The following is a 14,283-nucleotide window of genomic DNA, read 5'->3' as shown; positions in this document are numbered from 1 at the left end:
TTTTCCAGCTGCCCATAGAATGTTTTCAGCTGGATACCTGGATTTTACCTAAAATTAAACATGTCAAGGCTGAGCTTGTGATTGTGGTCTTGCGGTAATTACCTGCAGTAACCCCTTTTCGTCTCCTACTAAATTCTGTCATGTTGGGTGATCTTCAAGCCTCTTTGAGTTTTAACCAGTGTGACTAGTTTGTTGCCATATTCTTCCTGAGTTTCTTATGACTCAAAATCTTTTTTTTTTTGTTCCTACTTTTATCACCCTTCTCTCAGTGTTGTCACCTCATGCCTTAGCCACTTATAACCTGGTTTTTGTAGGATTTCTTGTTTCCAGTCACTCCCTTCTTATATGCTGCACTTAATATGCTGCAGCGTGGGGTAAATATCAGGTGAGTGATTTTAAAATGTGATTCCCTTCAGAGCCCCTCAGAGTGTGCCACAATCGCGTTTTCACACCTTGTAATCAAGCCCAGCTGAACTGCCCTCACTGCCTGCAGGCCCACAGATAGCAGCACTGACACAGAGCCTAAAGGAGATCAGGGCCACCTAATGAGAGTTAGGCAGCAGATCTAAAGGGAATGAATACATCGTGCTTCTTTTATAGCTCATTTTTATTTGCTTTGCATGAGAAATCTCATGGGCGTTATATTTCAGAGAGTCCTCTATTTCCATTTTCAGAGAGATTTCTCTGATTCTGTTGATGGGATGAAGTAGAAGAGGTAGGAATGGGCTGGGTGCGGTGGCTCACGCCTGTAATCCCAGCACTTTGGGAGGCCGAGGTGGGCAGATTGCCTGAGCTCAGGAGTTCGTGACCAGCCTGGGTAACAAGGTGAAACCCCGTCTCTACTAAAATACAAAAAAAATTAGCCAGGCGTGGCGGTGTGTGCCTGTAGTCCCAGCTGCTTGGGAGGCTGAGGCAGGAGAACTGCTTGAACCCAGGAGGCAGAGGTTGCAGTGAGCCGAGATTGCGCCACTGCACTCTCCAGTCTGGGTGAGAGAATGAGACACCGTCTCAAAAAAAAAAAAAAAAAAAAAAAAAAAAAAAGAAGTAGGAATGGTAGGGAAGTGTAAGGGGGCTCTTAGCCAGTCGTTGTAGTGGTAATGATGGTACATTGTAAATTCGATGTGATAAATGAAATGTTTGTGGTTTGATTGGCTTTGAAAACTGTTGGTACTTCCTCTCACTCTGTATCTGCCAATCCAAGGTGGGCTAAGCCTGTCACTCCCCGTGATCCATTCTCCTGATTTCTGACTGCTGTGGTCTGGATGTTTGTGTTCCCCCAGAATTCCTGTTGAAACCCTAGTCCCCAAGGTGATGGGATTAGGAAGTGGGGAATTTGGGGAAGTGATTAGGTCATGTCAGTGAAGCCCTCGTGAGTGAAATTAGTGACTTTATAAAAGAGACCCAAGGGGACTCATTTGCCCCTTTTACCATGTGAGGACGTAGTGAGAAGTTACCCCTATCAACAAGGAAATGGGCCCTTACTCAGCACCAAACCTGCCAGATCTTCGATCTTGGACTTCCCAGCTTCTAGAACTGTGAGAAATAAATTTATGTCGTTTATAAACCACCCAAAATACCATTATTTTGTTGCCCAAACAGACTAAGACACTGGCCATTTATCACATACCTTGAACATGTACCCGTTATTTTCTACCACATCTCTACCATTATTTAATTTTTGGCTCAAAACCAGAGTCCTTTAAGAAATCGTGTGTCATTCCAGTGTCTTATGAAATTTGGCTACACTTAAAGGGATATGATAAATATCAAGAGTTGGTTGTTATCCAAGTGGAAAAGAATAATACATGAGTAGATAAGAGCAATTATTGAATACCAACTATGAGTCAGGCACTGTCCCAAGTATTTTACAGATACTAAAGTATTTAATCATCACAACTGCTCCATGAGATAAATAACCACAGTCCTCATTTTATAGATGAAGAAATGGAGCGAAAGAGAGGTTGACTAATTCCTTGAGGTTATACAGCTAGTAAGTGGAGGAGGTAGGATTCAAATGGTTAGCATTTAACAACTATGCTATTACTGCCTTTCTGAGACTTGCTTTTCTTTCAAGATTTTTTTCAATGTGTTTTTTCGTGAATTAAAGTGTGATAAACTTGTTATAATCAGTAATATTCATGAGCGAAATGTTTGGGTTCCCCTATACAAATTTTATTTTCATAGTTTTGTGTTTTGTAGTCAACACTTTCAGAGGCTGTTATCTGTATGATACAGGCCCATGAATGTTGATCTGTACTGTTTTATGTTTGTTTGTTTTTTTTTTCTGAGACAGAGTATCACTTCCGTCACGCAAGTTGGAGTGCAGGTAGTCCTCCCACCTCAGCCTCCTGAGTAGCTGGGACTACAGGTGTGTGCCACCATGACCAGCTAATTTTTTTATATTTAGGAGAGACAGGGGTTTGCCTTGTTTCCCAGGCTTGTCTCTAACTCCTGGGCTCAAGCAATCTGCCCACCTTGGCCTCCTGGAGTGCTGGGATTACAGGCGTGAGCCACCACGTCTGGCCCTGTTTTATGTTTTCATTGCTTAGTGTTTCATAACTGTAGATTCATAACTGATTTCATAATTGTGGATTCATGTTGTATACCACGTGACCTGTTGAGGGGAAGATACTGTGTTTCAAACTCTGAAAACGCACTGTACCTCATAGATGGCTAGATATTTCGACAGGGAATCTGGAGACCTGAGTCCTTGTTTCAGTTTTGTTAATGGCCTGCTCTGTGACCCTGAATAAATTACATAGTTTCTTAGAGCAGGGATCCGCCACCCCTGGGCCAAGGACCAGGTACTGGACCACTCAGCAGGTGGTGAGCAGCAGGTGAGGGTGGCTTCGTTTGTATTTACAGCTACTCCCCATCTCTTGCTTTACCTGAGCTGTGCCTCCTGTCAGATCAGTGGCATTAGATTCTTATAGGAGCACGAGTCCTATTGTGAACTGCACATGCCAGAGGTCTAGTTTGCACGCTCCTTGTGAAAATCTAATGCCTGATGATCTAAGGTGGGACAGTTTCATCCAAAAACCATACCCCTCCTCCACCCCCTCCCCCTATTGCCAAAAAGGTTGGGGACCACTGTCTGAGATCTTCATTTCATTGCTTTAAAATCAAGAGAGTAGTGCAAGATGACCTCTGTTCTTTTGCCAGAGATTCTTGGCACACTTATTTTTGATAAGAAGTGATGTTATTTGTAATGTATAGTATCTAAAACTACTTTGTGTGTTTCCTAAATATTTGGTATTAATTGGATTAAATCTTCTATTGAAAGTTACTTTTGAAAGTTTAGTAACACTTTTTAGGAGAATGCGAGATTGTCTTTCTATATACAAAATTAGTCTACTGCCCTCCAACCAGAGAATGTGGTTTCTGAATGATAGGAAATGGCCAACTTTGCAGTTTTGCCTTATTCTGCCTCCTGCAATGGAACATCCTTTCAGGATTACTGGTGGAAGAGGTAATATGTGGCCATTGAATTGGTGATCTAGGGATCAAACCCATATCCTGTTTTAGGGATGGGAGAAGAAAGAGCGAGCTAAGGGGCAGTATAGGAGCCCTGGGGGGTACTGGAAACGCCTGCATCCAGGACTGATTTGTCAGTAAAGGCTGGAAAAGTAGCTTAATTCTGTGTTTCAGGGTTAGGCTGAGGCTGCTGATGCACACTTGTCTTGGTCAAAACTGGTTGGGGAAGTGGGATTTGATTTAGTCTGTAGGAGGTGGTAGTGTTGTTGGCATCAGTGGATTTAGCTATTAGGAGCTAGGGGAAGTAGACACAATGAAATGAGGTTGAAGCTAACACATTTAATGTGAAACTCAGTAGGCATATAGGGCCTTGAAAAGCAGCTCTGAGAATGGAGGAAGGATGAGCCGTGGGTGCTGGAAGCAGCATGTGTGAAGCACATCTGTAGGATTTCCTTAGTGTGAGTCAACAGTATCATACAGCTGCTCTGGGACACATTAAGAGAGAAGTAAGCAAAATGGATCATATTTAGATATTAGAGTGACCAAGATGAGGAAGAGATGTAAAACCAGGTCATATGAAGGATTGTTAATGGGGCTACATGTATTTATTTAGCCCAGCAAAGAAGGGACTAGTGTGTTTTGTGTGTGTTGGTTGGGGTAGGAGGGAAGGGGAGTGGTTTGGTAGAAAAATCACAGATGGTAACTTCCCAAAGAGATTTAAAGGGCCAACATGGTTAAATGTTAATTTGATTCTTTATAGTGGAGGAGGAAAATGCATGGTGATTGGGAAGCCAAAAAGAGACATATTTCTGGTAAATATCGAGGAAGAAAGTTAGAATTATCTCATTGGAATTGGTCTGTCTGGGACTAAGCATTCAAAGTAGACTGGAGTGACACTGGCTGGGTAGAGAGAGTGTTGAAGTATCATGGGGTGCCTGGATGGTTTAGGTGAGTGTCTCAGGCACAAGCAGGCAGCCTGTAGATGGTGAGTAGGTGGAGGATCTGTGCTTTGAGCTCTTTTCACATGTCAGGGAGTTTGTGCTGAGCCACCTGCTGCTTGCCTAGTTGGTTCCCATGGTGTTAGGTGTAGTGGCTTTAGCCATGGATAAGAGTTTTTCCACCAGGTTAACTACTTGTATGGAGACAATTTGAGATGTTAGAATGAAGAGATAGTGGAAGTATCTGCTTTCGTAGAATAGGCACCATAAGACAGCCCCCACAGACAGTTTCTCCATCATTTGCCATACAAGTGATGTTTGTCTCTGGTACTTCAAACCAGACAAACAAGAGAGTAGTTTTCTGTTGGTTCGGGCGCTCTACAGGCTTCTCTGCCCATCCAGTCTTCTAACCCCACTCTGCTCTAAATCATTTCCCTGGTCCTGTTATATAAGCTTTATATAGGGGGCATGGTGGTTAAGGGCCAGACTGCTTGGGGTTTGAATCTCAACTGTGCACTTAGTAGCTGTGTGACCTTGGCAGGTCCCCTGAGCCCTCTGTGCTTCAGTTCACTCATCTGTAGAATGGAGATAATTATAATTACTGTAACACTCACCTCATAGGGCTGTTATGAAGTTTAAATTAGTATATATAAGGTACTTAGAACAGGGTCTGGACATTTTAAGTGCTATATACATTTTTATTATTAACATAATTAATACAGCATTTACATAAGCTTGTTTCCAGGATAAGGGGGGAAGGACATCGTATGGAGGGCAACATTGAAGATGGAGGGGTAAGCCTTGGAGAAGAACAAAGGTACCCTTTTCCTGACTTGGGGTGAAAGAAAGGAAGGGTGGGCCAAGAAAGGCAGGCTGAGAGATGAAGAGAAGGTGGGCGAGGCCATGTTTGAATGTTCTCTACTTACCCTGTAAATTAGCGACCACTCTGTATGGTCAGAGTGGGAGGGTAGAGTGGGGATTGAGGAAGGGTAGGAAGGGACTGGAATAGAGCCAGTGAAGATGAGAAAAAAGCAGTGATAAACAATCAGGTAGCCCAGGGGAGGCTGGAAACCCTGCTGTGAAATGGAGCCAGTCAGGAAGGCTGAAAGGTTTCTCTGACAGCCCTCAGCAGTCCACCAAAGCTGGAGATGAGGGGTGATGAGTTGAGGCAAGGGTGAGGAGAGGTTGGGTGATTGCAATGAAAGATCAAGGGGGCAGAGGAACTGGTGGCAGATACTTATGGGGGCAGGGGAACTGGTGGCAGTTACCTATGAGACCGTAACTGAAAAAGTGTAATGTATATACCTCAGATATCAGCTGGGAACCTTTTGCCTGGCTTTGACCCAGTTTCATAACTTATTGTACCGACACAGAATAGAATACCATCTGCCTATCAAAAGAATGAGGTAGGTCTATGTATCTTGAAAAGATGTCCATGATAGAGTATTAAGGAAAAAGAGCCTGTTGCAGAAGACAATGATCAGTGTGATTCCATTTTTATAAAAAGAAACATAGGAAAGTCCTGGAACAATATACGTATACCAAATGCTTAACAGTAGTTACTTTTAGCAGGGATTGGGATGGATGGGGAGGCGAAGAAAGGAAATTAACTTTTTGTAACACACAGTATTTAAAGGGAAAAGTGTGTTGGGATTATGGGTGATTTTTATATTATTCTTGTGCTTTTGTTTATATCTCAGACTTTCTGTAATATACATATGTTTTGTCTATAAACAGAAATAAATTAATATTTAAAAATACGGAAAGAATCTGTGTGTACAAGAGATCATTGCTTATTGTATCTCAGTAAGTGGTTTTTATATATTTAGAAAAATAGAGTGAGTCATCACAAGGAATAATATTCAGCCTTATCAGCAATTAAAATTCATATTCAGACAACCTGTAGGAACTATATACACCCATTAGGCCAGCCAAAAGAATGACAAATGTGGTGATATCATTATGTGTCAGTAAGAGTGGTGTAAAGATTGGGACAGCGATATTTGGACATTATTGGTAGCTTTTTGAATGGGTTATTTTTTCTCCTGGAAAACAATTGGTCAATAAATGTAACAACAGCTATAATATGATTCATATTTTTGACCTGTATAATTCTACTTTTAGGAATATTTTCAAAGTAATAATGCCTAAGGAAACCAAACAACCAACCAAACAAAAAACCCAGGAAATAAATGTTCTCAAAGAAGGGAATGTCAAAGCAACTTATATAATATTAATCCATTTAATACTATGGTAGGATGATAAAAAGACAAGTACGTGGATTTTGTCAGTAGAAGACTTTTAGAAGACTTTTTTTTTTTTTTTGAGACTGAGTCTCGCTCTGTTGCCTAGGCTGGAGTGCAATGGCGTGATCTCAGCTCACTGCAACCTCTGCCTCCCAGGTTCAAGTGATTCTCCTTCCTTAGCCTTCTGAGTAGCTGGGACTACAGGCATGCACCACCATACCCAGCTAATTTTTGTATTTTTAGTAGAGATGGGGTTTTGCCATGTTGCCCAGGCTGGTCTCGAACTCCTGACCTCAAGTGATCTGCTTGCCTTGGCCTCCCAAAGTGCTGGGATTACAGGCGTGAGCCACCACACCTGATTAATATATGACTTTTAATTGAAAATATATGATAGGAAACATAAAAATAAACATTTAAGATAGATTTTTATCAACTATGTTATATATATATATATTCATATATTGGTGCATATATACTAACAACCATCTGAAGGGAAATAGAATATGTGCTGTAACTTACCTTTATTAGATAATTTTCTACTTTCTATTAAATTGCCTTTATTCCTAAAGAAAGGGGAGCCATAATTAAGGCAATTTTATTGTATCATTCTCTTATTTAAGGATATTTTAATCCATTAACATAATGGTGGACTTTTTGAGTAATTTAAATGAATAGTAACAATAATTCATGATTTGTCTCATTTTTCAGAGATATGAGTGTTCCACTGTGACAATAAAGATTTTTTGTTTTTTTAAAAAATGAAGAACGTTTTTGACTTCTAGGGTTAGGTAAAAATACCTTTGATGAAGTTGCATAATGATCCTATCTTTCACAAACCAAAAGAATTCCATTTTAGTTTTTGCCTTTTAAATAAAAAATCATCAATCTGACCTTATCCCATTGATCCCACTAATGATAAAATACTCTCAAAGATGTTTTGTTAGTATTGTTAGGAAAAACTTTCCCTGGTTCTAGTCATTCCAAATGCATTGACCACACTTTTTAGGTCTTTTTTGTGTCTCTTTTTGATTCTCAGTTTGAACTTCATTCATTTTCTTCGTCATTTGAAGTCTCTACTATTTCTATCCACATTCTTTCTCTTTTCAGTTTCCTGGAAACCACTGAGCTTGGCCTTGTTTGGTGAACTGCATTGTCATTATTGCATCAAAATGTTTAGTACTCTAAGCCCTGTTGCTGAGCATTGAGGATAAGAATGTGGCTCACAAAGAATGATAAATCCTCTCATTCTGATTCTTATTTCGACATGCTCTTGTCATTTAACCTGATATAAGCATATATGAACCCCAGTCAGAAGACTGGAGTGTTCCTTCTGCTTAGAGAATGGGGTGGAAAGTCTACTTTCAATTGTTACACATACTATAGATTCAGAATTCTTGAATGTGAGAGCTAAAGGGGCTTGGAGGTCATGTGGGCCAGTTCCATGGATTAGAAACCAAAGTCTTGAGCAGCTAAATGATTTTTCAGAAATAATCAGAAGCCCAACTCTTCTGACACCTCAACCTGTGAACATTTCAATAAATCCAACCTCTCTAAGTCACATCCGTATAGTTCAGCCAATTTTTAGCTAAGATTTGTGGCCACCCACAAATGTAGGCTTTATTCTAAAACCTTTAAGCTGTTACCAACCGGATATACATCTTTTCCACATTCAACACTACTCCAAACAGACCTGACATGTTTGTGGTTAAATAGGAAGACCAACTAGTGTGCTTTGGTATTCATACATTAATGAAGGTCCGAACTGGAAAAATAGTTATACTTTGGTGTCTTTGTTTAGAACTGCAGAAATTATTTTAATCTTTTTTTCACTTGTAACAGGTTTTAGAAATGTGGATAAAATAATAACACTGCCACATACAATTGGTATTTAGAGTATACAACTTTTGTTCTTTCTGTAGGTGGTGGCAGGTGTGTGTAATGATGCAAAACATTTGGCTGTAAACTTTGGAGAGTGAGATTTGTACATTAACAGAGAAATGTTAAAAAATTTGTTCCCTTAATCATAGGCCCATTTTGAAACAAGCAAGTAGAACATAAAATTTTCAGAATTATATATTTCTACATCATTTAATGCAGAAACCTTAACAAAACTCCTTGCAATGGAATATTATCATTTAATAGTTGAGAATGTAGTACAGTTATAGGTATTTGGCTGATGATCATGAATTACCCTGCAATGAATAAATGACCCAGTAACCTTTTAAAAGTTATTGCCTACATAGATCAATATAATTTATGAGAAATTTGAAACATAATCAGCTGAAGTTCTTTGAGAGGAAAATGTTTTTATTTATTTATTTATTATTTTTTAAAATTTTACTTTAAGTTCTGGGATACATGTGCAGGAAGTGCAGGTTGTTACATAGTTATACATGTGCCATGGTGGTTTGCTGCACCTATCAACCCATCATCTAGGTTTTTAAGCCCTGCATGGATTAGGTATTTCTCCTAGTGTTTGAGATGGAAATGTTAAGGATAGTTGGATATTTTTCCATTAACTTACTTTGTTTCAACTATCATTTATAATCAATTTATAAATATATTAGTAGGTTTCAGTTTCAAATTCATTTTGGAACGAGAGAGGTTATAAATATACTTTGTATTCTACCTATACTGTAAACATTTTAAAAATTATTAAAGATGTTTGTTTCTGGATTATGGTTTTTCACATGTGTTATGATAATGCAGATGATATGTTATAGAAGGTGTAGGCATTGTGCTGTTTTTGAATAATAATGTGCCATATCTTGAGAGGCACCTTAAAAATGACAATTATGGGCCGGGCACGGTGGCTCACGCCTGTAATCCCAGCACTTTGGGAGGCTGAGGTGGGCGGATCACCTGAGGTCGGGAGTTCGAGACCAGTCTGACCACTATGGCAAAACCTCATCGCTACTAAAAATACAAAATGAGCCAGGCATGGTGGTGCATGCCTGTAATCCCAGTTACTCGGGAGCATGAGGCAGGAGAACTGCTTGAACCTGGGAGGCAGAGGTTGCAGTGAGCTGAAATCACACCATTGCATTCCAGCCTGGGCAACAAGAATGAAACTCCATGTAAAAAAAAAAAAAAAAAGACAATTATGATAGTAACTTTGTTTTATAATATTACTTATTTTTCCTTAAATTCTTATTGTTGAGCAGAGGCTCTAGAAATAGGTAATAAGACTAGTTAGGTTTTAACATAACTTACCTTTTGCTTTCTGAATTGGTTTTTAAAGTTCATTGGTAGAGGCCATGTGCTGTAGGTGTGATTACGTGGAACAAGTACAGGTACATGCTTCAAGAAATAAATAAATGTGAATATAATTAAGTATAATTATATAAAATAATTATTGTAAAAATTATAATATGTGATACACACACACCATATTTAAACAGTATAGCATTGAGGTAAAAGAAAAATGTATACATAAACATTATACTGATTTTAGAGGTTGAAGTGAAGCCTATTATTTGGATGTTGACCCAGGGTAGCAACATGCCACATGGGACTGTTTACAGCCCCTATGCAAATCTCTGGATGGGAGAGTTCTAGTTCTAGCTATATGGCAGACAGATGTTAAGGGAGACCGTGCTTGGGAAAGCAAGCCTGAACATGCTAGATAAAATATATTTTTTAAAAAGTAGTTTTAAAAGCATGGCTGAGCTGGCAGAATTGTAAGGGAATTCCTTGGAGGGTAGGAATGACAAGACACTATGTGTCAGGAGGGGTAAGTGACCATTGGAACAAGCATTGGTCCCTGTGGTATCTGTTAACCTCTAAAGGCCTAAAGTGTGGGTTTTAACCAGGCATGTATAGGGAGCACAGGAAACAGAGCCCAAGACAGGGTGGAGGTCAAGTCAGAGCTCCCACATAGAGTCAGCACACCAAATGGTTAACCCAAGTGGAAACACTAGGAAGAATCTGCTCTGGAGAGGACATGGTGGGGACGTATATAATTGTCTCTGCTTTGGTTGTGGGAGGAATGGAAAAGTCCCCCATGAGAGTTACTAACGATAAGCCTGCATGAAGGTAGGCTTTGGGTTTGAGTTCATACCACCTGTAGGGCCAAGTTGAATGTTCAGTTGAAAATGGTCTTAGATTGGCAGTAATCCCAGCTCCTGGTAGAAGGAAAGGGAAATCTCTCTGGAAGAACACAATAATTTAAACCTAGACCTTAATAAATTCCCACAAATAAAATTGAAGGGCCATGAATCCACGGTAGAGGACTCCTCCCATCCGCAACACATAAAGAAATAAACTATCATGAGCAACTGTTAATTGAAAAAACACACTATAGTCAGTTCCACGTAGACTGCAGAGTTTGGAGTGGTCTATTTCAGAATGTAAAATATGTCTGTTTAATATATTTAAAGAAATAAAATGAGCTTTGAGAATATGACAAAGATTTGAAATGAAACCAGATAGAATTTGTAGAAATGAAAATATAATGTTAAGTGGACATTCTTGGAGTTAGACCTTCCTTGATCCTTTAAACAGGATCCTGGCACTTACATCTATTTTCCCTTCATCATTCTGTAGCTTTTTAAAAGCCTTGCACCATCCCTCTAGTGAGAACAACATCAGTTTTTCAAACCAGTCAGAGAAAAGTTGTTATATAGTTTTTCTAGAACGGCACGTTAGCCTCTGAGACCTGGGGCAGAAGGAAGAAAAAGAGATACATTATAATCACACACAACCTACATGTGCAAGAATATTATTTTTTTTGCCAATAAGATGGATTTTTTTCCAACTTTTTTTTGCCTTTCTTATTGCCCTTCTTAGCTTCTGCTGTTTGTTCCTTAAAATGTTAATTCTTATCACCCCAACTTTTTACATTGAACAGTTTATTAATTGGAACACATACCAGATTTACTAAATAAGTGTGCTCCCTGATCCATTAAAAAAATTTTTTTAAGACAGGGTCTTACTCTGTCACCCAGGCTGGAGTGCAGTGGTGCAATCTTGACTCACCGCAACCCCTGCCCCCTGGGCTCAAGTGATCCTCCCACCTCAGCCCCCCAAATGGCTGGGACTACAGGCATGCACCACCATGCCCAGCTAATTTTTGTATTTTTTGTAGAGGTGAGGTCTCACTATGTTGCCCAGGTTGGTTTCGAACTCGTGGGCTCAAGCAATCTGCCTGCCTCGGCCTCCCCAAGTGCTGGGATTACATGAGTGAGCCACTGCATCCAATCAAAGCTATATTTTAAATGGGAACTCACCTGGAATGGCACAAAAATTCTGTGTCCCAATTTTTGGGTTCAGGAAATCTATTCATCCTTTGCAGATGCTCAAGAATCTGTGTAACTGGATTCTTCTGCTGAATTTATATGGGGACCTATGGGCTGCATAGTGGAGTAGTGAAAGCCTTCTATAGACACTTGGGTAGGCAATCTTTCCTCTCTGCTCAAGGCCATAGGACATCCCTTCATGTATTTGTAATAATTTTCTCTGGAGCTCAAAATGGAAAGCAATGGGCTGATTATTATTTTGACAGTCATAATTTGTGACCAGACTTTAAAAAAACATTGTGGTCAATGATGTTGCACAATTACTTTTTGTCTGTCACACACAAAACAAATCCAGATTTAACTCAATGCAAACAAATAAATACAATGCTCTGCTAAGAGTATAGAGTCAAGCTTTTGATCTAGTGGGAGAGGCTGAGACTGATCGAAAATATAAGGCAGAAATAAATGACATGAGAGAAATAGAAATAAAGTGCTATATTTGATCAAAATAGAGAACAGTTATAGCAGAGCGATTTGGAAAGGCTTTGTGGAAAATGTGAAATCGGAATTGAGCCTTGAGGAATGAGGAGGGTTTCACTTGGTATAGATGGGGGTGGGTGTTACAGAAAGAAGACACTTTGTGGAAAAGGGCCAGCTTTTGGAAAGCTTGGGCCATTATAGGGAACAGAATTGATCAGTAACATTTATGAATTAATCATAGAAAGTTCTGACTTTTTGCCAATGCCATAAAGATATATAACATTTTAGAAACTTGAATTTTGCTGAACCAAGAACTTGATTTTCTGCAGGGCTCTTGTTTGGGAGTGAATCACTTAGTGAGTGAGTGAGTGCTCCCAGCTGAGGGCCTGGCATCCTCAGCCAGTGCAGCTCTCCCATTCTCAGCTTGGCATGGTGTGGGCCTTAATACTTGTGAACTACTGAAGCTATGTTTCTATGACTTTTAAAAAAATACCTTCTAGTGGTGGTGATTGAAAAGCAGACAGTGGTTCTTATTAACAACAACAATGCTTCAGAAATTTGAGTGGAATGCTGAATTTGGTATTAGATCAGATGGGTGACAGGAGTGTGGAATTTTGCAGATGACTCAGGAAGAAACTCCTTTTCACATTGGAGGTCTGCTTTCATCCACTCTGGATGAAAGGAAATAGAAGCAAGTAAAATTATAAAAGTAGAGTGAGGCCATGTTGAATAGCAGGCTGTGACTGGTGGATAAAGTTTTCTGAGCAGCTATTTGATTTAATATGAACTAAACTATTAGAAAAGATATTATTGGCAGGTTGATTATACTTTTACTATCAACAAAGATACATGCTGAAAGTTGTTATAAGAACTATTCAAAAAAGTGGACGTTCAATAAAATGAAATGATCCACATAATAGACATTATATTCTCAAAGTTTCCATTCTCCCAACTTTGTGTCCAACATTAAGATTGTGAATTTTGTTGGATTTTTCTTTAATCCCCTTATCCCTAGGCATTTATTCCTATCTCTAACAAAATTGCAATAATATTTGTGAAAATATAGCTATGGTACACATTAACAACTGCCTACCCCAAATCCATTTACCGTTCTTCCTTACTGATAAAATTCTAGTTAAAAATACTGTCTCAGACTCCCTTGTAACTAGGGTGACCACATAAGTTAGTTCTAGCCAGTCAGATAAAAGCGGAAGTCTCCTGATAAAAAGAAAAACAGCTGACATGTGCCTTTTGCCCTTCATCTTTTCCCTTCTTAGTAGGAGCATAGATACACTGCCTGAACATTCAGGAGGCATCTTGAGACCACAAGGGCAGGTCAGAAAGACAGAGGAGGCTAGGGCAGTTGTCCCATCATAAAGCTATTGCTATCACCTCTTATCTGTTTACCTCTGACCAATTTCTTAAGTTGGAAAAATAAACCAACCTTGGTTATGCCAGGCAGGTCATTGGGTTTCTTTTATGAAAGCAATCCTAACTGATACAGTAGCCCCCGCAGGTATCAAATGGTTAACATTCCTCCTGGTGCCTTGGGAGAATCCGGGGAATGAATGAGTTTTGCAAAGGAATTGTGGTGGCACTTTAGTGTGTTTGCCCTGTGGGAAGTGAGTTTGAACCCCAAACTAAAAGTTATGCCATCCACCAGCATTGGCAAACTATAATGCCACTCCACTGTTTAAGTGTATGTGGCACAAAGGGGCAGAACACCCCTGGGGAAAACACTGATCACGAGGAGTGCAGAGTGCTCAGATTAAAGTAGAGCTAAAGCTTCTAGTAAGCACAGACTTTAATTTTTGGGAAAAGGAGTAACTAGTGGCAGGTGTTTTACCGAGTGTGGTAGAGGGAGCAAACCTCTTGAGTAATGCCACCGATGAAGACCTATTATTTAAA

The 14,283-nt window shown here is 39.5% G+C and overlaps 1 protein-coding gene across 4 annotated transcripts in view; it reads left to right on the top strand.

Moving 5' to 3' along the window:
* Nucleotides 1–14,283, top strand: part of FSIP1 (fibrous sheath interacting protein 1) — a 196,855-nt gene that overhangs the window by 76,950 nt on the left and 105,622 nt on the right. The gene's annotated exons all lie outside the window — the stretch shown is intronic.

This window comes from Pongo abelii, chromosome 16 (assembly GCF_028885655.2).
Source record: "Pongo abelii isolate AG06213 chromosome 16, NHGRI_mPonAbe1-v2.0_pri, whole genome shotgun sequence".
Taxonomy (NCBI): Eukaryota; Metazoa; Chordata; class Mammalia; order Primates; family Hominidae; genus Pongo; species Pongo abelii.
Note: the sequence above shows the minus strand (reverse complement) of the source record. Positions and strands in the feature narration are given on the sequence as shown.